Source organism: Arachis ipaensis, chromosome B1, assembly GCF_059453495.1.
Source record: "Arachis ipaensis isolate K30076 ecotype BB chromosome B1, ASM5945349v1, whole genome shotgun sequence".
NCBI classification, from domain to species: domain Eukaryota; kingdom Viridiplantae; phylum Streptophyta; class Magnoliopsida; order Fabales; family Fabaceae; genus Arachis; species Arachis ipaensis.
Window position 1 is genome coordinate 106,496,364 of NC_142436.1, and position 22,811 is coordinate 106,519,174.

The following is a 22,811-nucleotide window of genomic DNA, read 5'->3' on the forward strand; positions in this document are numbered from 1 at the left end:
TTAGTCAGGAAATCAATTATGTTTATCAGTTGAATTGCGAATAACCAAGAGAGCATAAATTAAAGGTTACTTGTTGTGCAGTAATGGAGAATATGTTGGAGTTTTGGAGATGCTTTGTCTTCTGAATCTCTGCTTTCCTCTGTCTTCTGATTCACGCACGCACGTCCTCCTATGGCAAGCTGTGTGTTGGTGGATCACCGTTGTCAATGGCTACCTTCCATCCTTCCAATGAAAACTACGCTCACGCGCTCTGTCACAGCACGGCTAATCACCGGTTGGTTCTCGATCCGGTTGGAATAGGATTTACTATCCTTTTGCGTCTGTCACTAACGCCCAGCCTTCAGGAGTTTGAAGCTCGTCACAGTCATTCAATCCTTGAATCCTACTCGGAATACCACAGACAAGGTTTAGACTTTCCGGATTCTCATGAATGCCGCCATCAATTCTAGCTTATACCACGGAGATTCTGATTAAGGAATCTAAGAGATACTCATTCAATCGTATGTAGAACGGAGGTGGTTGTCAGACACACGTTCATGAATTAAGGAAGGTGATGAGTGTCACAGATCATCACCTCCTTCACAATTAAGCGCGAATGAACATCTTAGATAGGAACAAGCGTGTTTGAATGGAAAACAGAAATACTTGCATTAATTCATCGAGACACAGCAGAGCTCCTCACCCCCAACAATGGGGTTTAGAGACTCATGCCGTCAGAGAATACAAAGTTTAGATCTGAAATGTCATGAGGTGCAAAATAAATCTCTAAAAGTTGTTTAAATACTAAACTAGTAGCCTAGGTTTACAAAAATTGGATAAACTATGATGGATGATGCAGAAATTCACTTCTGGGGCCCACTTCTGTGTGCTGGGGCCCACTTGGTGTGTGCTGGGGCTGAGACTTAAGCAATTCACGTGCAGAGGCCATTTGTGGAGTTGAATGCCAGTTTTTGTGCCAGTTTGGGCGTTCAACTCCAGTTTTTGATCCTTTTCTGGCGCTGGACGCCAGAATTGGGCAGAGGACTGGCGTTGAACGCCAGTTTACGTCGTCTATTCTTGTGCAAAGTATAGACTATTATATATTGCTGGAAAGCCCTGGATGTCTACTTTCCAACACAATTGGAAGCACGCCATTTTGAGTTCTGTAGCTCCAGAAAATCTACTTTGAGTGCAGGGAGGTCAGAATCCAACAGCATCAGCAGTCCTTTTTCAGCCTGAATCAGATTTTTGCTCAGCTCCTTCAATTTCAGCCAGAAAAATACCTGAAATTACAGAAAAACACACAACTCATAGTAAAGTCCAGAAATATGAATTTTTCTTAAAAACTAATAGAAATAGACTAAAAACTAACTAAAACATACTCAAAACTATATGAAATTATCCCCAAAAAGCGTATAAAATATCCGCTCATCAGGTAGCTACAGTGGCTACGTGATGGAAGAGGCAGAGATTGAAGCAGATGAAGCTATCATCATCATGAAGCATCAAGGGCCAGAAGTTCATCTTGGAGAGCAAGGCAAGGATGAAGGGCTCGGATTGATGAAGAGTGGTGACCAAGGAAGGACTAGACGTAATTGCATGTTGTGTTTTGCATGTGTTATCTCTTCTCTCTCTCTCTGGCCGAACCGGTTCTGTTTGAAGAAGAAGAAGATTGGCTTGGTTTGTTTGGTTTCAACCTTGAAGGCTTCTCTCTATAAGTATGGGTGAACAGTCAGGGTTTGATTCAAGGAGTGAGAGTGCAAAAGCACATGGTTCTCATAGCTCTCTAAGCTGACAGAATTTCTTCTCCTTCAGTGTTCTCATTTTGTAATTTTTTTTGTTTAATTTTGTCATGTCTTGAGTCTTATGGAAAAAGGCAAATAGTGAGGTTTGTATGAAAAGGCCATAGAGCAGAAAAAGGCAGAGAGTGCAAACTTAAAAGAAAAATCCATAGATGTCCTTAGAGTTCCTTTGTACATCTATGTTGTGTTTCATGATTCTGTGGGAATTCCCTTGTAAGTTGGGTTAGCACTTTACAGTTGAAAGCTTAGCTGTGACCAAGTCAAGTTCAGTTTGGGTTTAGATTCTGGACTTGTTGATAAACCACTATTTCATGGTTTATCTTGTGCTCAATTGTGTGGTTTTTATCAACTCTTTACGCATTTATTCATACTAATCGCATGCTTTATGTCTTCCTTCCTAATTTTGTGCTATGATTGAAAACATGCTTCTTTGGCCTTTATATTGCTAATATTAATACTCTCTTATCACCATTAGATGCCTTGATATGTGTGTTAAGTGATTTCAGAGATTACAGGGCAGGAATGGCTCAGAGGATAGAAAGGAAGCATGCAAAAATGGAAGGAATACAAGAAGTTGGAGAAACTGCTAAGCTGTCCAGCCTGACCTCTTCGCACTCAAATGGCTATAACTTTAGCTACAGAGGTCCAAATGACACGGTTTCAGTTGCATTAAAAAGCTAACGTCTGGAGCTTTGATTTGATATATAATTTTCCATAGTTGCCCCAAAGTTAGGCGACGCGAACGCGTGAATAACGCGCCCGCGTCGCATCTGCGAACTTCAATCCGCGCGGATGCGTGGACGACGCCTCCGCGTCACTTGCCCGCGACCTGAACGTAACAGAAATCGTAGGGGGCGATTTTTGGGCTGTTTTTAACCCAGTTTTCGGCCCAGAAAACACATATTAGAGGGTATAAAATGGGGGAATCCATTCATTCATAGGAGAGTCTCCAATTAGTTAGTTTTCATGATTTAGATTTAGTTTTGAGAGGGAGATTCTCTCCCCTCTCTTTAGGGTTAGGATTTAGATTATGATTTTATTCGCTTTCAGGATTATCTCTTTTTACCACATTCAACATTCCTTTTTATTTATCTTTTCAATTTAATTTATGAATTCTTCTATGTTACAGATTACTCTTTTGAATTAATGTTATTTGAGGGATTTCAGTTTACAATTGTTTCTTTTATTTATGTTACTGTTGCTTCCAATCTGAAGACATTTTTATTCCGGTAGATTTACTTTTTCCCTTTTTGGTCTTGGTTAAGAAATCAGTAACTCAGGAGTTATCAAACTCAAACATGATTGATAATTGTTATCTTTGCTAATTGAATTGAACTTCAATAATCCCAATCTTTCCTTAGGGATTAACTAGGATTTGAGGATCTAACTAATTAGTCACTTGCCTTTTCTTTACTTTAAGTAAAGGCTAACTAAGTGGAATTAAGATTCAATCTTCATCATCATTGATAAGGATAACTAGGATAGGACTTCTAATTTCTCATACCTTGCCAAAAGTTTATTTTACAGTTATTTATTTATTTTACAGTCATTTACTTATTTCAGTTGCAATTTAAATTACTTGTTCCTTATCTTCAAAACCCCGATTTACAATCTTCATAACCAATAATAAGAACATACTTTCCTTCAGTTCCTTGAGAAGACGACCCGAGGTTTAAATACTTCGGTTATCAATTTATTTAGGGGTTTATTACTTGTGACAACCAAACGTTTGTACGAAGGGATTTCTGTTGGTTTAGAGACTATATCTACAATGCGACTGTTTTTATAAAATTATTTACTGGCAAAAATCCTAACGTCAAAATGGCGCCGTTGCCGGGGAATTACAAACGTGTGCCTTATTATTGGTTATTGTAAATATTTGCATTTTGCTTGTTTATTTGTTTTTATTTTTGCCTTTTCGTAAATTAAGAGGTTATTGGTTTTTATTTAGTTATTAAAATTTTTTTTTAAATTTTTTTTTATGTTCATCTTGATCTTCAAGTTGTTCTTCGTGTTCATCTTGACCTTCAAGTTGTTCTTAGTTGTTTTCTTTGCTTTGATCTAAAAATTTTAAGTTTGGTGCCATTTTATTATTTTTCTCTTTCCTCATTTAATTCAAAAATATCTTTTCTCTTTATTTTAATTGAATTTTCGAAATTTGAAAAAAAAATTAAAAAAAAATTTCAAATTTTGATTTTAAAATTTTTATCTTATCTTATCTTATTTCAAAAATCAAATTTCAAAATTCAAATTTAAAAATTTTCAAATTTCAAATTTCAAGTTTCAAAATTCAAATTTCAAAAATTTAAATTTCAAATTTCAAAATTCAAAATTTCAAAATTTCAAAAATTAATTTTCAAATTCAAAATTTAAATAACCTTTTAATTTAAATTTGTTTTTATTTTTATTTTTAATTTTTATTTGTTACTATGAACTCTCACCCCTTTGGCTATGAGTCTAGTTACAATTATGTTGCAGAAAGAAGAAATTTCAATGAGAATAGGCATCAAGGTTGGAACAATCAAAGATGGGAGGAGTCACAAGGATTTGATCAACCCTCATGGCAACAACCACCTCCAATGGACTATCAACAACCACCACCATATGCCTATAAACCCTCTCCTCAACACAACTTTGAACCACCACACTCACAAGCCCCTTACCACCAGACACCCTCATATGATCCTAACCCTTATCCACCATACCAACCACCTTATGAGCCATATGAACCATATCAAGAACCACCACATTCCTATGTACCATGTCCATATCCATCACCTCATGACTCAACAGAGCATCTCACGGAAACATGTGCAAAACTTCATGCCACACTTCACCAATTAAATCAAGTAATAAATAGACTACCTTCCCGACGTTCGGACACTCAAGGAACCCCCATGGCTTCATGTGGGCAATTTAATGAAGAACATAGCATGAAGGAGATATTAGAAACTCCAGTGGACAGCACAGAGCATGACTTTGTACTGGAACAAGTGGAGGAAGCTGTAATTATCGAAGAAGAAGAAGTGGTTGCGGACTTAGGAGATGCTAAACCTCCATGGGAAAGTCAAGACATAGAACCTCTTTCCAAGACAGTTGCATTTGATGTTGAGGAGGGTGTACACCCTCCAAGGCATATCATAGTTGAAGACTCGGAAGAGGTTGGTCAAGAAATGGAGATTAAAGAAGAAGAAGTACAACCTCCCATGCCCTTGGTAAGTAATGAAAAAGAGATTGAATTGGAAGAAAGCTACCAAGAGGAAGAGGTTGAAATTAAAGAAGTTTACAAAGAGGTGGAAGTTGTCAAAGAGCACAAGGGAGTGGAGCTTGAAATCACCTTGCTGAAGTTATTGGAGACCACTCCCCCTAAGTTGCCATCATCCTTCACAACATTCAAGTGGGTAAAATTCATATCCCTTAGCTTTCTAATTCCACTTGAATATGGGCTACTGGAGACGGATGGTCAACTTAGAGCTCTTTGTGGCATTAAGAGTAAGAGGAAGATGGTCAGTGATAAACCGCTATTTCATGGTTTATCTTGTACTCAATTGAGTGATTTTTATCAACTCTTTACCCACGTATTCATACTATTTGCATGGTTTTACATTTGCCTTTCTAATTATGTGCTTTGATTGAAAACATGCTCCTTTGATCTTATATTTGCTCATTATTAATCCTCCCTTATTACCATTAGATGCCTTCATATATGTGTTAAGTGATTTCAGAGATTACAGGGCAGGAATGGCTCAGAGGATGGAAAGGAAGCATGCAGAAGTGGAAGGAATACAAGAAGTTGGAGAAATTGCTAAGCTGTTCAGCCTGACCTCTTCGCACTCAAACGGATATAACTTTATCTACAGAGGTCCAAACGATGCGGTTCTAGTTGCGTTGGAAAGCTAACGTCCGGGGCTTCAATTTGATATATAATATACCATAGTTTCCCTGAAGCTAGGCGATGCGACTGCGTGCTCCATGCAGCCGCGTCGCAGTGACGAAAATCCAGCGTGATTGAATTCGAGACCAGCGAATTCTTGGCTGTTTTCGACCCAGTTTGCGGCCCAGAAAACACAGATTAGAGGCTATAAAGTGGGGGAATGCATCCATTCAGAAACAAGCTTTCACCTTCACAATTTTAGGAGTAGATGTAGTTTTTAGAGAGAGAGGTTCTCTCCTCTCTCTTAGATTTAGGATTTAGGACTTCTCTTAGTTTTAGGAGTGACTCTCAATCCCAGGTTCAATGTTCTTTTTATTTATTTCTCCAATTTAATTTGTATGTCAGATTTAAGTTCTTTTGTGAATGCAATTCGAGGTATTTTCAGACTTAATTTTGCTTTGCTTTATTTATATGAATGCTTTTAATTTTAATTTAGATATTTTCTCTTTTGGTCTTGGTTAAGAAATTAGTAACTCAGGAGTTATCCAATTCAACAACATAATTGATAATTGTTATCCTTGCTAATTGAATTGATCTTCAATAATCCCAATCTTTTCTTAGGAATTAACTAGGATTCAAAGATCTAACTAATTAGTCACTTGACCTTCCCTTGTTATAGCAAAGGTTAACTAAGTGGAATTAAGATTCAATTTTCATTATTGTTGATAAGGATAACTAAATCTGGACTTCTAATTTCTCATATCTTGCCAAGAGTCTATTTTATTATTATTATTATTTTATTTTACTTGTCATATAACATATTCCCACCTTACTTCCAAAACCCCAATTTACAAAACTCATAACCAATAATAAGAACATACCTCCCTGCAATTCCTTGAGAAGACGACCCGATGTTTAAATACTCGGTTATCAATTTTAAAAGGGGTTTGTTACTTGTGACAACAAAAACGTTTGTAAGAAAGGTTGATTGCTTGGTTTAGTAACTATACTTGCAACGAGTATTTACTATAACTTCTAAACCATCAATCTTCCACTCTTTCAAAATGGCACCGTTGCCGGGGAATTGCAAACGTGTGCCTTATTATTGGTTATTGTAAATATTTTTTTTTATTTTTGCTTGTTTATTTGTTTTTATTTTTGTTTTTATTTTTTATTTTCCATAAATTAAGAGGTTATTTGTTTTTATTTAGTTATTAAAAAAATTTCAAAAATTTGTTCTTAGTGTTCATCTTGATCTTCAAGTTGTTCTTCACGTTCATCTTGACCTTCAAGCTGTTCTTAGTTGTTTTCTTCGTTTTGATCTAAAAATTTGAAATTTGGTGTCATTTTATTGTTTTTCTCTTTCCTCATTAAATTCAAAAATATTTTTAATTAATTTTTTCAAAAAAAAAAATTTCAGATTTTTATTTTTAAAATTTTTATCTTATCTTATCTTATTTCAAAAATCAAATTTCAAAATTCAAATTTAAAAATTTTCAAAATTTAAATTTAAAAATTTTCAAATTTCAAATTTCAAAATTTAAATAAACTTTTAATTTAAATTTATTTTTATTTTCATTTTTAATTTTTATTTACTACTATGAACTCTCACCCCTTTGGCTATGAGTCTGGTCACAATTATGTTGCAGGAAGAAGAAATTACAATGAGCATAGGCATCAAGGTTGGAACAATCAAAGATGGGAGGAGCCACAAGGATTTGATCAACCCTTATGGCAACAACCACCTCCAATGGACTTTCAACAACCACCACCATATGCCTATGAACCCTTTCCTCAACACAACTTTGAACCACCACACTCACAAGCCAACTACCACCATTCACCTCCATATGACAATAACCCACATCCACCATACCAACCACCCTATGAATCGAATGAGCCATACATAGATCCACCCCAACCTCCATTGGATAACAATACACTCATCTCTAACATCATTGGTCTCACCTCTACACTCCAAAATCTTATATCCCGCATGAACGAACCCTCTACCTCCAAAATCCAACCCTCAAGCTCTGGTGCACTTCCTTTTCAACCACATAATGATCTTTTCATCCCATCACCACCCTCCATGGAAGAGCACCCACATCTATCAATCCAAGAGCAAGATAATCCCAATTATGCTATTGATATGGAACAGGAAAAAAGAAATCATCTTCGCGAATCCATACTTCATAAGGAGCTAGAGGAGGCCTTATGGGTAAAGGTAGGAGAGACCCTTGAAGATAAAGGAGTAGTTGAAAGGAGTTGTCATGGAAAGAAAATCATCGAGGATGAGTACGATCTTATCCTTAAACAACTGGACAAAGCAGCAATTTTTAAAAAGTAAGAAGTGGTTGCAGACTTAAGAGATGCTGTACCTCCATTGGAAAGTCTAGTCATAGAGCCTCCTTCCATGGTGTTTGATGTTGATGTTGAAGGGAGCGTACAACCTCCAAGGCAGATCATGGTTGAAGACTTTGTAGAGGTTGATCAAGAGATGGAGATTAAAGAAGAAGAAGCACAACCTTCCATGCCCTTGGTGAGCAATGAAGAAGAGATTGAATTGGAAGAAAGCTACCAAGAGGAAGAGGTTGAAATTGAAGAAGCTTGCAAAGAGGTGGAAGTAGTCAAAGAGCACAAGGGAGTGGAGCTTGAAATCACCTTGCCAAAGTTATTGGAGACCCCTCCCCCTAAGTTGCCATCATCCTTTACAACATTCAAGTGGGTAAAATTCATATCCCTTAGCTTTCTAATCCCACTTGAATATGGGCTACTGGAGACGGATGGTCAACTTAGAGCTCTTTGTGGCATTAAGAGTAAGAGAAAAATGGTCAGCGGTAAGAATTGTCCTGCAAGGTTCATTATGGTTGAAAGCTTAAATTTTAAATGTAAAGGTTTGTGTAAAGCTCCACTGAATAGGTCTAGGAAGTTGTTTGGCTGCTTTAGTAAGAATTCAGATTGCCTACCACCCGGATGGAATCATGATGATCAACAAGAAGACGGGTGCAAAAGCAAGATTTGGGACCCCAAAATCCAATCTAGAAATCAGCACTATTGGGGCCTTGTCACATGCTTTAACTTACTTGAAGGCTTTCTGCGCCTAATTTGGGATCCCGGAGGACATTGGAATCATAAACATTGGTGGAGATTCCTGGATGAGTTCAAGCACAAGCCACCATAACAAAGGATTCCCCAAATGTCCAACTTAAGGACAATAACTAAAAGTGCTAGGTGGGAGACAACCCACCGTGGTATGATCGTTCCTTTTTCATTTTTATTTAGTTTTATTTGTTTTTGAGTTTTATTTTATTTTATTGAACCTGGAGTTTTGCATCACATTCATATTAACACTGCATTCTGCATTTTCTAAAAAAAAATAAAATAAAATAAAATAAAATAAAATGCCACTCGACGCGTCCGCGTCGCAAGGAGAGGGGAGAAAATAAAAACGAACAGAGAGTCACGCTGGAGCGTGGCTGGAGGCGTGCCAGTGACACAAATCGACCCACGCGACCGCATCGCCGACGCGTCCGCGTCACATGGGAACTTTGGCCTCCCACGCGACCGCGTCACCCACGCGGCCGCGTGCCATGTAAATCGACGTCACAAGGGTGCATGGCCGAAGGTTAAGCTGGAATGGTGCTGGACTCGTGCTGGAAGCCCAAGCCCTCCCAAGCGAACGCGTCACCCACGCGTCCGCGTCATATTGGAAATAGGCCATCCACGCGATCGCGTCAACCACGTGACCGCGTCACCCAAATTTTTTGCAAAAATACATCTCAAACAGAGAGTTGTGCGAATGCGAGGCTGCACTCGTGCCAATCGCACAAATCAGGCCACGCGATCGCATGACCCACGCGTTCGCGTCACCTGACCTTATCGCGCACCACGCGACAACGTCACTCACGCGTCCGCGTCGCCAGCATCGCACAACCTATCCGGATTAGTGCCAATTATCTTATTTTTCTTTCCCAATCCTAATTTCTTCTGTCTTTTCTTCTTTCTTCTTTCTTTCTTACTTTATTTCTTTCCCTTCTCATTCTTCTTATCTTTTATTTTATTTTATTTATTTGCATACTTTCATTCATTGTATTTTAATTTTGTGCATATTTTTATTTTTCTAAAATTATTGGTGTTCAAATGTTCTTATTCAACTGTTATATCTTTTCTGGTATTATCTTGGTGCTTAGTGACTTGTTTTATTCTGGATAGGTAATCTTATTTATATCAATGCCAATCTTTGATACCTATATTCCTTTTGCATTGACATGCACTTCCATTGTCTTTTATTACCCACTCTCTTCCCCATTGTTGTACATTGTGTACCACTGGCATGCCATGGCTTCTATTGTTTTCTCACGTACATGTTGAAGCTTCCATGTAAATGAGACCCTTATCATTTGGCATTAATCCACCCATACTTCATTTATTTTCTTATCTTTAATTTTGGGTTACTCTTCTTCTTTTTTTTTCTTCTTTCAGGCTGGCCACCGAAGACGGAAAAAAGGAGAAACTTCTATAAGGGGAGACAAACAAGGCCATCTGCACAATCCTTGAAGGAAAGTATCAGTTGGAACAACCCGTCCACCTGCACATCTTAGCATGCACCGAGGACGGTGCAATCTTTAAGTGTGGGGAGGTCGATACTGATCTCCATGGGTTAGTACCTTTCTGTTTCAACACCAATGTTTAAATTTTCTTTATTAAATTAGTTGTTGCATTTGCATGTTTAATTGCATGTTTATTTGATTTTATGCATTTAGTTACTGCTTGGTTAAAATAATAAGTTTCTTTTTAAGATCCTATTTTTGAAAAAAAGATTTCACTAATTTAAAATCAAAATTTTTGTGTAAAACTTGTTTGGAAGTTGTATTTGGAACATGGTTTTTAAGCCAAAGAACACACAATATGTGAGATTTTGAGCTTATTTACATGGTTACATTATTTAACCATAAATATTTTATTCCTGTGTGTTCCCTTCTCTATGATTGTAATCTATATTTTGTTCCAATCTATATGTCCATTATTTAGTGTATTTACATGCTTGCATATGATTGAGGCCATTGTTTGATTTTAGCTCACTTATCCCAAATAAGCCTACCCTTTAAATCACCCTTGTCAGCCACTTTGAGCCTTTTAATCCCCATTTGTTCTGTATTTTACCACATCACTAGCCTAAAGCAGAAAAATAATTAAACATCCCAATTGAATCTTTGGTTAGCTTAAGATAGGGATTGTGTAACAACTAAGTGTGGGGAAATTGTGGGAACATGGGTTAATAAGGGAATGTATCATGTTTCTAATTTATTTGAATATTGAGAATTTGGGAACCTACTCATGAAAAAAAAACCAAAATAGAAAAATAATGGAAAATCCATGTGCATTGATAAGTTATGTTTATTTCTATACAAAAAAAAAGAGAGAAAAATCTAAAAATATTCAATAAATAAGTAAATAAATAAGGGGACAAAATTACCCCAATGCAAAGTTAATAAAAAGATCAATGCACATGTGATAAAAGTAAAGAAATATCAAAATTTTGGTACATGATTATGGGAATCATATAAAAGTGGGAATTATGGGTAGCTAGGCATGAATTTAAAAGTATATAGAGTATATGTATATTAGGTGAGAGCTTAGGCTAATTAAAGATTCACATTATAGCTCACTTGGCCATACATATATCCTCACCCTTACCTTAGCCCATTAAAACCTTGAAAAGACCTCATGATGTTTGCATTAGTATGCTAAATATTTGTTGATTGGTTAGATGAAGAACAAGGTTTAGAAGGCATGATTAGAGAAGAATAGAGTGATTAACCCTAGACACTTGAGAGATTAGAGTGATATACATTACCAGTAAGGGTTCAATGCTTGATTCTATGTTCCCTGCTTTCAGGAGCTATCTTCTTACAAGTTTACTTGTCTTTTATTGTATAATTTGAATTAGTGAAATCTGATTCATGTTTGTCTTGGAGAACTTATTTATTTTTAACCAAGTAGGTAGAATCATTTTGCATGTAGTTGCATTCATATAGATAGGTTGCATTCCATACATCTACTACTCCTCTTCACCTTTATAGCTTCTCTTGAGCTTAGAATGAGGACATGCTAATGTTTAAGTGTGGGGAGGTTGACAAACCACTATTTCATGGTTTATCTTGTGCTTAATTGAGTGGTTTTTATCAACTCTTTATCCATTTATTCATACTAATGGCATGCTTTATGTCTTCCTTCCTGATTTTGTGCTATGATTGAAAACATGCTTCTTTGGCCTTTATATTGCTAATATTAATCCTCTCTTATCACCATTAGATGCCTTGATATGTGTGTTAAGTGATTTCAGAGATTATAGGGCAGGAATGGCTCAGAGGATAGAAAGGAAGCATGCAAAAGTGGAAGGAATACAAGAAGTTGGAGAAACTGCTAAGCTGTCCAGCCTGACCTCTTCGCACTCAAATGACTATAACTTTAGCTACAGAAGTCCAAACGACGCGGTTCTAGTTGTGTTGGAAAGCTAACATCCGGGGCTTCGATTGGATATATAATTTGCCATAGCTGCCTCGACGTTAGGCGACGTGAACGCGTGAATGACGCGCCCACGTCGCATCTGCAAACTTCAATCCGCGCGGACGCGTGGACGACGCCTCCGCGTCACTTGCCCACGACCTGAACGTAACAGAAATTGCAGGGGGCGATTTCTGGGCTGTTTTTGACCCAGTTTTTTGCCCAGAAAACACAGATTAGAGGCTATAAAGTGGGGGAATCCATTCATTCATAGGAGAGTCTCCAATTAGTTAGTTTTCATGATTTAGATTTAGTTTTGAGAGGGAAATTCTCTCCCCTCTCTTTATGATTAGGATTTAGATTAGGATTTTATTCGCTTTCAGGATTATCTCTTTTTACCAGGTTCAACATTCCTTTTTATTTATCTTTTCAATTTAATTTATGAATTCTTCTATGTTATATATTACTCGTTTGAATTAATGTTATTTGAGGTATTTCAGTTTACAATTGTTTCTTTTATTTATGTTACTATTGCTTCCAATCTGAAGACATTTTTATTCCGGTAGATTTATTTTTTCTCTTTTTGGTCTTGGTTAAGAAATCAGTAACTCAGGAGTTATCAAACTCAAACATGATTGATAATTGTTATCTTTGCTAATTGAATTGAACTTCAATAATTCCAATCTTTCCTTAGGGATTAACTAGGATTTGAGGATCTAACTAATTAGTCACTTGACTTTTCTTTACTTTAAGTAAAGGCTAACTAAGTGGAATTAAGATTCAATCTTCATCATCATTGATAAGGATAACTAGAATAGGACTTCTAATTTCTCATACCTTGCCAAAAGTTTATTTTACAGTTATTTATTTATTTTACAGTCATTTACTTATTTCAATTGCAATTTAAATTACTTGTTCCTTATCTTCAAAACCCCGATTTACAATCTTCATAACCAATAGGGTTAAGTACTGATATCGTCCCTAAGGTCTGGAGTGAAAATCAAAATCATCCCCAACCTTTTTTTGTTATTAAAATCATCCTCAACGTTACAAAACGTTATAAAATCGTCCTTTTCCACTTCAATTTTATTTTTTTTACCATATTACCCTTCATTATTAATAAAAATAATATTAAAAAATTAAAATAAACCTCCCCCCTCCCCCACCCCACTCCCCCCTCCCCCCTCCCTCACCCCCCACCCCTCACCCCCTCACGCATACAATTTCAACTATATACTATTTCTACCTTCACCCCATTTCACAACGCCATGCCCTCCTCCGACTCCGGCGAAAGCCGTCGATCAGCCAAGCCTCACAACACTTCCCTAGCCCCACCGCCGGCCGAGCAAGAGCACCTGCCATGCCCTCCCTGCGACTCTACTAATACCAAGTTCTGCTACTACAACAACTACAAGTTCTCCCAGCCTCGCCACTTCTACAAGTCCTGCCGCCGCTACTGGACCCACGGCGGCACTCTCTGTGACATCCCCGTCGGCGGTAGAAGCCGTAAAAATGCCAAGTGCTCTCGCACCGTTCCTTCAGCCTCCACCGCCACAACCTCCTCCTCCGCGGGTGCGGCCGTCACCTCGGTTTCTTCTGTGACCCCGCTCACCATGGTTCCCGTGGCTGGGAACAACCACCCCGGAGCACCCGTGCAGTTCGGTGGGAGCTTCACTTCGTTGCTGAGCAACACACAGCAGGGTCCTGGTGGGTTTCTGGCTCTGGGTGGGTTCGGGCTTGGTCTTGGGCCTGGCCTCGAAGATGTTGGATTTGGGATGGGGATAGGGAGAAGCCGTTGGGCTTTCCCGGGCGTGGTGGCAGACGGAGGCAGCATTGGCGGCGGTGTTGCGGGCTCCAGTGTTGGGCACACGTGGGGTGAGGGGGAGTGGGGTTACGGGAGTGGGGAGACGGGAGTGGGTGAGGGGGTGAGGGAGTGGGTGAGGGGGTGAGGGATGGGGGGTGAGGGGTGAGGGAGTTACCGGAGGGGGGAGGGGTGAGGGTTGAGAGGGGTGGGGGGAGTTTGTTTTAATTTTTTTAATATTATTTTTAATTATTTTTATTAATAATGAAGGGTAATATGGTAAAAAAAATAAAATTGAAGTAGAAAAGGATGATTTTATAACGTTTTGTAACATTGAGGATGATTTTAATAACAAAAAAAGGTCGAAGACGATTTTGATTTTCACCCCAGACCTTAGGGACGATTTCAGTACTTAACCCTAACCAATAATAAGAACATACTTCCCTACAGTTCCTTAAGAAGACAACCCGAGGTTTAAATACTTCGGTTATCAATTTATTTAGGGGTTTATTACTTGTGACAACCAAACGTTTGTACGAAAGAATTTCTGTTGGTTTAGAGACTATATCTATAACGCGACTGTTTTTATAAAATTTTTTACTTGTGACTATTTCTTGTGCTGACTGACAAGACAAAAAGAAAAGTCTCGTGGCTGGGGACGAGACAAAAGAAAAAGTCTTGTGGCTAGTTATGAGATAAAAAGACAAAAAGTTTTCAGAAGTGGTTTCAAAGGCCGGCAAGTATTATCAAGTAAAAATGGGGCTAAGATTCAAACCCCCTTCTCTTAGCCACTGATAACCATCAGTTTTCTTATTCAATTCAAGCTTATTCCCATTCTAAGATATTCGCTTTCACTTCAACCATGATGAATATGATGATCCGTGACACTCATCACTATTCTCAACCTATGAACGTGTGCCTGACAACCACTTCCGTTCTACCTTGGATTGAGCATTTATCTCTTATCCTCCATTCCGAAAGGTCAAAGTCTTTGTGGTATAAGCTAGAATTATTGGCGGCCATTCTTGAGATCCGGAAAGTCTAAACCTTGTCTGTGGTATTCCGAGTAGGATCTGGGAAGGGATGACTGTGACGAGCTTCAAACTCGCGAGTGATGGGCGTAGTGACAGACACAAAAGGATCAATGGATCCTATTCCAACATGATCGAGAACCGACAGATGATTAGTCATGCTGTGACAGCGCATTTGGACCATTTTCACTGAGAGGACGGGAAGCAGCCATTGACAACGGTGATGCCCAGCATACAGCTTGCCATGGAAATGAGTATGAATGATTGAATGAAGACAGTAGGAAAGCAGAGATTCAGAGGGAGCAAAGCATCTCCATACGCTTATCTGAAATTCTCACCAATGAATTACATAAGTATTTCTATCTTATTTTATATTTTATTTATGTTTTAATTATCAAAACCTCATAACCATTTGAATCCACCTGACTGAGATTTACAAGGATGACCATAGCTTGCTTCAAGCCGACAATCTCCGTGGGATCGACCCTTACTCACGTAAGGTTTATTACTTGGACGACCCAGTGCACTTGCTGATTAGTTGTGCGAAGTTGTGAAAAAGAAGTGAGATTACAATTGTGCGTACCAAGTTGTTGGCGCCATTGAGATCACAATTTCGTGCACCAAGTTTTTGGCGCCGTTGCCGGGGATTGTTCGAGTTTGGACAACTGACGGTTCATCTTGTTGCTCAGATTAGGTAATTTTATTTTAATTTTAAGCTTTTTTGTTTTTATTTTAATTTCGAAAAAAAATTTCAAAAAAATAAATTATTCTATGACTTCAGAATTTTTAAGAATGAATTCTAGAGTTTTATGATGATCTGTTGAAGTATGGCTGGCTGTGAAGCCATGTCTAATCTTTTGGACCGAGGTTTCAACTCATCATCACAAAAAGCTTTTTGATTCTCATCAATTTCGCTGTTGTATGCCTGATTTGTATGCTAAAGCTTGGCTGGCCATTGGCCATGTCTAGTGTTTTGGACCGGAGCTTTCCCTGAAAGCTTGGCTGGCTAGTAAGCCATGTCTAATTCTTGGACTGGAGCTTTAGACTAACATTGCATGATTCCTGGAATTCTCATTAAAAATTTTGAAATCCTTATTTTTCTTTTTTCAAATAATTTTCGAAAAACCCAAAAAAATTTAATAAAATCATAAAAACCAAAAAGATTTTGTGTTTCTTGTTTGATTCTAGTGTTAATTTTTAAGTTTGGTGTCAATTGCATCTCTTCAATTTTTCTTAAAATTTTTGAAAACTCATGCATGATGTTCTTTATGATCTTTAAGTTGTTCTTGATGATTTTCTTTGTTTGATCTTTGCATTTTCATGTTTTGTGTCTTTTCTTGTTTTTCATATGCATTTTCAACTTGTTAGTGTCTAAACATTGAAAATTTCTAAGTTTGGTGTTTTGTATGTGTGACTTTTCTTATAAATTTTCAAAAATATGTGCTTGATGTTCATCATGATCTTCAAAGTGTTCTTGGTGTTCATATTGACATTCAAAGTGTTCTTGCATGCATTGTGTGTTTTGATTCATAATTTTTATGTTTTGAGTCTTTTTGTGTTTTTCTCTCTCTTCTTAAAAATTCAAAAATCAAAAAAATATCTTTCCTTTATTCTTCTCATAAATTTCAAAAATTTAAATTGATTTAGTTATAAAGTTTTAAAATTTAATTGTTTCTTATGAATCAAATCAAATTTTCAATTAAAAAATTCTATCTTTTTCAAATCTTTTTCATTTTTTCTTTCATATTTTCGAAAATTTCAAATTGATTTTCAAAAATCTTTTTCTTATTTTGTTTCATATTTTCGAATTCTTTGCTAGCATTTAATATTTTGATTCAAAAAATTCCAAGTTATTAAAACTCTAGAATCATATCTTTTTAGAATCATATCTTTTTAAACTCTAGAATCATATCTTTTTAGTTTCTTGTTAGTCAAGTAATCAACTATAATTTCAAAAATCAAATCTTTTTAATTTCCTTTTCAAATCTTTTTGAAAATGATTTTTAATCATATCTTTTTTAAAATCAATTTCAAAATCTTTTCCAACTTCTTATCTTTTCAAAATTGATTTTCAAATCATTTTCAATTAACTACTTGACTTTTTGTTTGTTTTACTATTTCTTATCTTTTTCAAAACCACCTAACTACTTTTCTCTCTCTTATTTTCGAAAATCACTAACCTCTTTTTCAAAAATTTCTTTTCATTAACTAATTGTTTTAAATTTCAATTTAATTTTATTTTCCTTCTTAATTTTTGAATTCTAATTAATATTTAAAATAAAAACAAAAATATTTTTTTCTTTTTAATTATTTTCGAATTCTTCCCCCTCTCATCTCTTTCTATTTATTTATTTATCTACTAACACCCCTCCTCCACTCAAAAATTTGAACCCACTCTTCTCCTCTGTGTTTGAATTTTTATCTTCTCCTTCTTCTATTCTTCTCTTCTACTTACATAAGGAATCTCTATACTGTGACATAGAGGATTCCTCTTCTTTTCTATTCTCTTCTTTTTCATATGAGCAGGAATAAGGATAAGAATATTCTTGTTGAAGCTGACCCTGAACCTGAAAGGACTCTGAAGAGGAAGCTAAGGGAAGCTAAGGCACAACTCTCTAGAGAGGACCTGACAGAAATTTTCGAAAAAGAAGGAGACATGGCCGAACCTAATAACAATGGTGGAGATGCAAGGAAGATGCTTGGTGACTTTATTGCACCCTCTTCTAACTTCTATGGAAGAAGCATCTCAATTCCTGCAATTGGAGCAAACAACTTTGAGATTAAGCCTGAATTAGTTTCTCTAATACAGCAGAATTGCAAGTTTCATGGACTTCTAATGGAAGATCCTCATCAGTTTTTGGCTGAATTTTTGTAAATATGTGACACTATCAAGACCAATGGAGTTGATCCCGAGGTCTACAGGCTTATGCTTTTCCCTTTCACTGTAAGAGACAGAGCTAGAACATGGTTGAATTCACAACCTAAGGAAAGCCTGAACTCTTGGGATAAGTTGGTCAGTGCTTTCCTGGCCAAATTCTTTCCACCTCAAAAGATGAGCAAGCTTAGAGTGGAAATCTAAACCTTCAGACAGAAGGAAGGTGAGTCCCTCTATGAAGCTTGGGAAAGATATAAGCAACTGATCAAAAGGTATCCTACTGACATGCTTCCAGAATGGAGCATCATAAGTATATTCTATGATGGTCTGTCTGAGTTATCAAAAATGTCATTGGACCATTCTGCAAGAGGATCTCTTTATCTGAAAACCCCTACAGAAGCTCAGAAACTCATTGAAATGGTTACAAATAACCAGTTCATGTATACCTCTGAGAGGAATCCTGTGAACAATGGGACGTTTCAGGAGAAGGGAGTTCTTGAAATTGATACTCTGGATACCATATTGGCTCAGAACAAAATATTGACTCAGCAAGTCAATATGATTTCTCATAGTCTTAATAGATTGCAAGCTGCATCCAATAGTACTAAGGAAGCATCTTCTGAAGAAGAAGCTTATGATCCTGAGAACCCTGCAATGGCAGAGGTGAATTACATGGGAGAACCCTATGGAAATACCTATAATCCTTCATGGAGAAATCATCCAAATTTCTCATGGAAGGATCCACAAAAGCCTCAACAAGGCTTCAATAATAATGGTGGAAGAAACAGGTTTAGCAATAGCAAGCCTTTTCCATCATCTTCTCTGCAACAGACAGAGAATTCTGAACAGAGCCATTCTGGCCTGGCAACCATAGTCTCTGATTTATCCAAGACCACACTAAGTTTCATGAATGAAACAAGGTCCTCCATTAGAAATTTGGAGGCACAGATGGGTCAGCTGAGTAAGAAGATTACTGAAACTCCTCCCACTACTCTCCCAAGCAATACAAAAGAAAATCCCAAGAGAGAGTGCAAGGCCATAACCATGACCAATATGGCCGAACCTGGAGAGAGTGAGGAGGACGTGAGTCCCAGTGAGAAAAGCCTCATGGGACGTCCTCTGGATAGAAAGGAGTTTCCCTTTGAGAAACCAAAGGAATCTGAGGCTCATACAGAGACCATAGAGATTCCATTGAACTTTTTTCTGCCATTCATGAGCTCTGATGAATATTCTTCCTCTGAAGAGGATGAAGACATCACTGAAGAGTAAGTTGCTAAATATCTAGGAGCAATCATGAAGCTGAATGCCAAGTTATTTGGTATTGAGACTTGGGAGGATGAACCCCCCTTGTTCACCAATGAACTGAGTGCATTAATGAGGTAGACATTACCTCAGAAGAAACCGGATCCCAGAAAATTCTTCATACCTTGTACCATAGGCACCGTGACCTTTGAAAAGGCTCTGTGTGACCTGGGGTCAGGGATAAACCTCATGCCACTCTCTGTAATGGAGAAATTGGGAATCTTTGAGGTACAAGCTGTAAGAATCTCACTAGAGATGGCAGACAAATCAATGAAAAAGGCTTATGGGCTAGTAGAGGACGTGCTAGTGAAGGTTGAAGGCCTTTACATCCCTGCTGATTTCATAATCCTAGACACTGGGAAGGATGAGGATGAATCCATCATCCTTGGCAGACCCTTCCTTTAGTTGAATGAGGAATACCTTGTATTTAAGACTCAAGGTTCTCCTTCTGTAACCATGGAGAGGAAGCATGAAAAGCTTCTCTCAGTACAGAGTCAAACAAAACTCCCACATTCAAACTCTAAGTTTGGTGTTGGGAGGCCACAACCAAACTCTAAGTTTGGTGTTGAGAGGCCCCAACATTGCTCTGATTATCTGTGAGGCTCCATGAGAGCTCACTGTCAAGCTATTGACATTAAAGAAGTGCTTATTGGGAGGCAACCTAATGTTATTTAATTATATCTATTTATTTTCTATTGCTATTTTATATTCTCTTTAGGTTGATGATCATGTGAAATCACAAAAACAACTGAAATATCAAAAACAGAATGAAAAACAGCATGAAAAACAGCTCAACCTGGAGGAAGAGCTTACTGGCGTTTAAACGCCAGTAAGAAGCATCAGACTGGCGTTTAACGCCAGAAAGAAGCATCAAGCTGGCGTTTAACGCCAGAAACAAGCACCAAACTAGCGTTTAACGCCAGAAATAGGAGAAAAACTGGTGTTGAATGCTAGAAATAAGCAGTAACCTGGCGTTTAACGCCAGAAGTGCACTCTAAGGGCGTTTTGTACGCCTAAATAGAGCAGGGATGACAAGTCCTTGACCCCTCAGGATCTATGGACCCCACAGGATCCCCACCTACCCCACTTCTTCTTCTCTCCTCTTCACACCCTTTCATAACACTCTTCCCCAAATACCCTTCACTAATCACTTCCATATCTCTTCCCCAAATACCCTTCACCACTCATATACATCCACTCTTCCCCAAAAATCCCACCTACCTCTAAATTTAAAATCCATTTCCCTCCCAAACCCAACCCTAATACACGAAACCTAAACCTCCCCCCACCCCTATATAAACGCCTCAACACTACTTCATTTTCACACATTACAAACACTTTTTCTCCCACTTGGCCAAATACACCTTCCCCTCCATCTCCTCCATTTTCTTCTACTAGTTTTCTTCTTCTTTTGCTCGAAGATGAGCAAACATTTTAAGTTTGGTGTGGTAAAAGCATTGCTTTTTGTTTTTCCATAACCATTAATGGCACCTAAGGCCAGAGAAACCTCAAGAAAGAGGAAAGGGAAGGCAATTGCTTCCACCTCTGAGTCATAGGAGATGGAGAGATTCATCTCAAAGGTCCATCAAGACCACTTCTATGAAGTTGTGGCCAAGAAAAAGGTGATCTCTGAGGTCTCTTTTAAGCTCAAAAAGGGCGAATATCCGGAGATCCGACAAGAGATTAGAAGAAGAGGATGGGAAGTACTCTCCAATCCTATTCAACAAGTCAGAATCTTAATGGTTCAAGAGTTCTATGTAAATGCACGGATCACTAGGAACCATGATCAAAGTATGAACCCGAATCCAAAGAATTGGTGATGACAAGTCATATTGACCCAGTTTTACTAGCCTTTTTCTTTATTTTTATTTAGTTTTATACACTTTCTTGCATCCTAAGAAATCAATTTGGAATGAAAATGCACAACTTCTTTGAATCAAATAACCACCATGAAATTGATGCTAAATCATGAGGTTTAAGCTAAATTTAATTGATTTTTAATGATTTATAAACCTTGTGAATTTGGTGATACTTTGATTGGTTGTTTTGATTAATTGTAGGTGAAGAAAAGAAGAAAAGAAGAAAAGCGTGGCCTAAGAAGCGTGGTTCAAGGAAGAGGAAGTGTGGTGCAACAAACCATGAAGCTCACTCCAAGAGCACCAAGCTCACTAAATGAGCGCTACACTCACTCCCAAGGGACCAAGGCACAAAGCTCAGCTCACTTTGTGAGCTGAGCACAACATGAGGCCAAGAAACAAGGAAAGAAGAACCAAGCTCAGCTCACAAAGTGAGCATTATCGAGAGCACTAAGGAAATAATTCAAGGAAAATGATTTGCAAATGCATGCTCCAAGACTTGAACCCATGACCAAAGGGGAGGGGGGAGGCGCTACTCACAAGGAAAAATAAGCCAAAATTGGCCAAGTGCACTCCCCAAGGTTCGAACCCCACACCTTGAGGAAGCAAGGAAGCAAGGCAACCAAGAAAAGGGGTAGCGCATGCTTCCCATGGGTTTCGAACCAAGGACCTTCCATTGGATGTCCCAAGGCTCAGCTCACTTGGAGAGCTGAGCGCTACTCCTTGATGCAAGAAAGCAACGTGACACGGTCAGGGAGTGAGGCACGCAACAACATTGGCAAGGCCCTTGGTGCATGAAGCGCAACACTTGACACGGGCAGGGAGTAGGGAGCGCGCAAAGTTGACACGGTCCTGGCAGCACAAGGCGCACACAAAAGTGGCACCAAGACACTAGCGCTCAGCTCACAAAGTGAGCTGAGCTCTCCCCTGATGCTTCCCAACCAACAAGACACGCTATGCAAGGCACAAAGCTCAGCTCACTTTGTGAGCTGAGCATTCCCCTGGGAGATGCATTTGGGCTGAAAATGAAATTTAAAATTCCAACTTAATTCATTTCTTCACCAAATCAAAAGCCCATCCAAATTCCAATATCCAAGAATAGAAAGTGTATAAATAGGAGTTAGTTTGATGTAATTAGGGGGCTGAATTTTATTTTGAATTTTTCTTTGAACTTTCATTTTTCATTTTGAGCTTTTGTTTTTGAGTTTAGATTTCAGAGAACTTGGAGGAAGAATTGATCTCTCTTCTTCTTGTTTCTTGCTTGAGCACTCTTTAATTTTCTTGCTTTGGATCTTGGGTGGAGAATTGAAGAACTTCTGTTTCAATCTCACCTTGAGATCTTGTTTTAATTTTCTGCATAATTAAATTTAAATTTCCATTTACTGCTTCTTCTTTTACAATTTCTGCAATTCACTTTTCTTCATTTCTCTTGCAATTGTTCTTGTTGGATCAAGGAAGGATTTGAGATCTAGACTTGTTATCTAGTCTCTTCCACTCCTGAGATCTTCAACTTCTTTTCATTTGCTGCAAATTAAGCACTGCCTTTCTGTCTTTGCAATTCTCAAAGCATTTTTACTTTTCTGTTTGGATCTACTTGAAATTCAATTCATCTTTAGTCTTCTGTTTGTTACAATTTACTTGTTCTTGTTTAAATTTTTGCAATCCCACTTCCTAATTCCCTTCTATCATTCAAGCAATTTACATTTCTTGCACTTTAAGATTCAGTCATTTATATTTCTTGCAATCTAAGTTTCTGTAATTTAATTTACTTGTTCTTTAAG

General features: G+C 37.8%; 1 non-coding gene and 2 pseudogenes across 1 annotated transcript; 2 read left to right on the forward strand and 1 right to left on the reverse strand.

Moving 5' to 3' along the window:
• Nucleotides 1-7,255: 7,255 nt before the first annotated feature.
• Nucleotides 7,256-8,839, forward strand: LOC148577808 (uncharacterized; annotated as a pseudogene).
• A 4,594-nt stretch (nt 8,840-13,433) lies between these two features.
• LOC107626681 (dof zinc finger protein DOF5.8 pseudogene) lies at nt 13,434-14,114 on the forward strand (annotated as a pseudogene).
• Nucleotides 14,115-18,055: 3,941 nt separating this feature from the next.
• On the reverse strand, nt 18,056-18,163 carry LOC148577809 (small nucleolar RNA R71). Its single transcript, XR_015904083.1, has one exon. It is a non-coding gene; the product is annotated as a small nucleolar RNA R71 (small nucleolar RNA).
• Between the last annotated feature and the right edge of the window lie 4,648 nt (nt 18,164-22,811).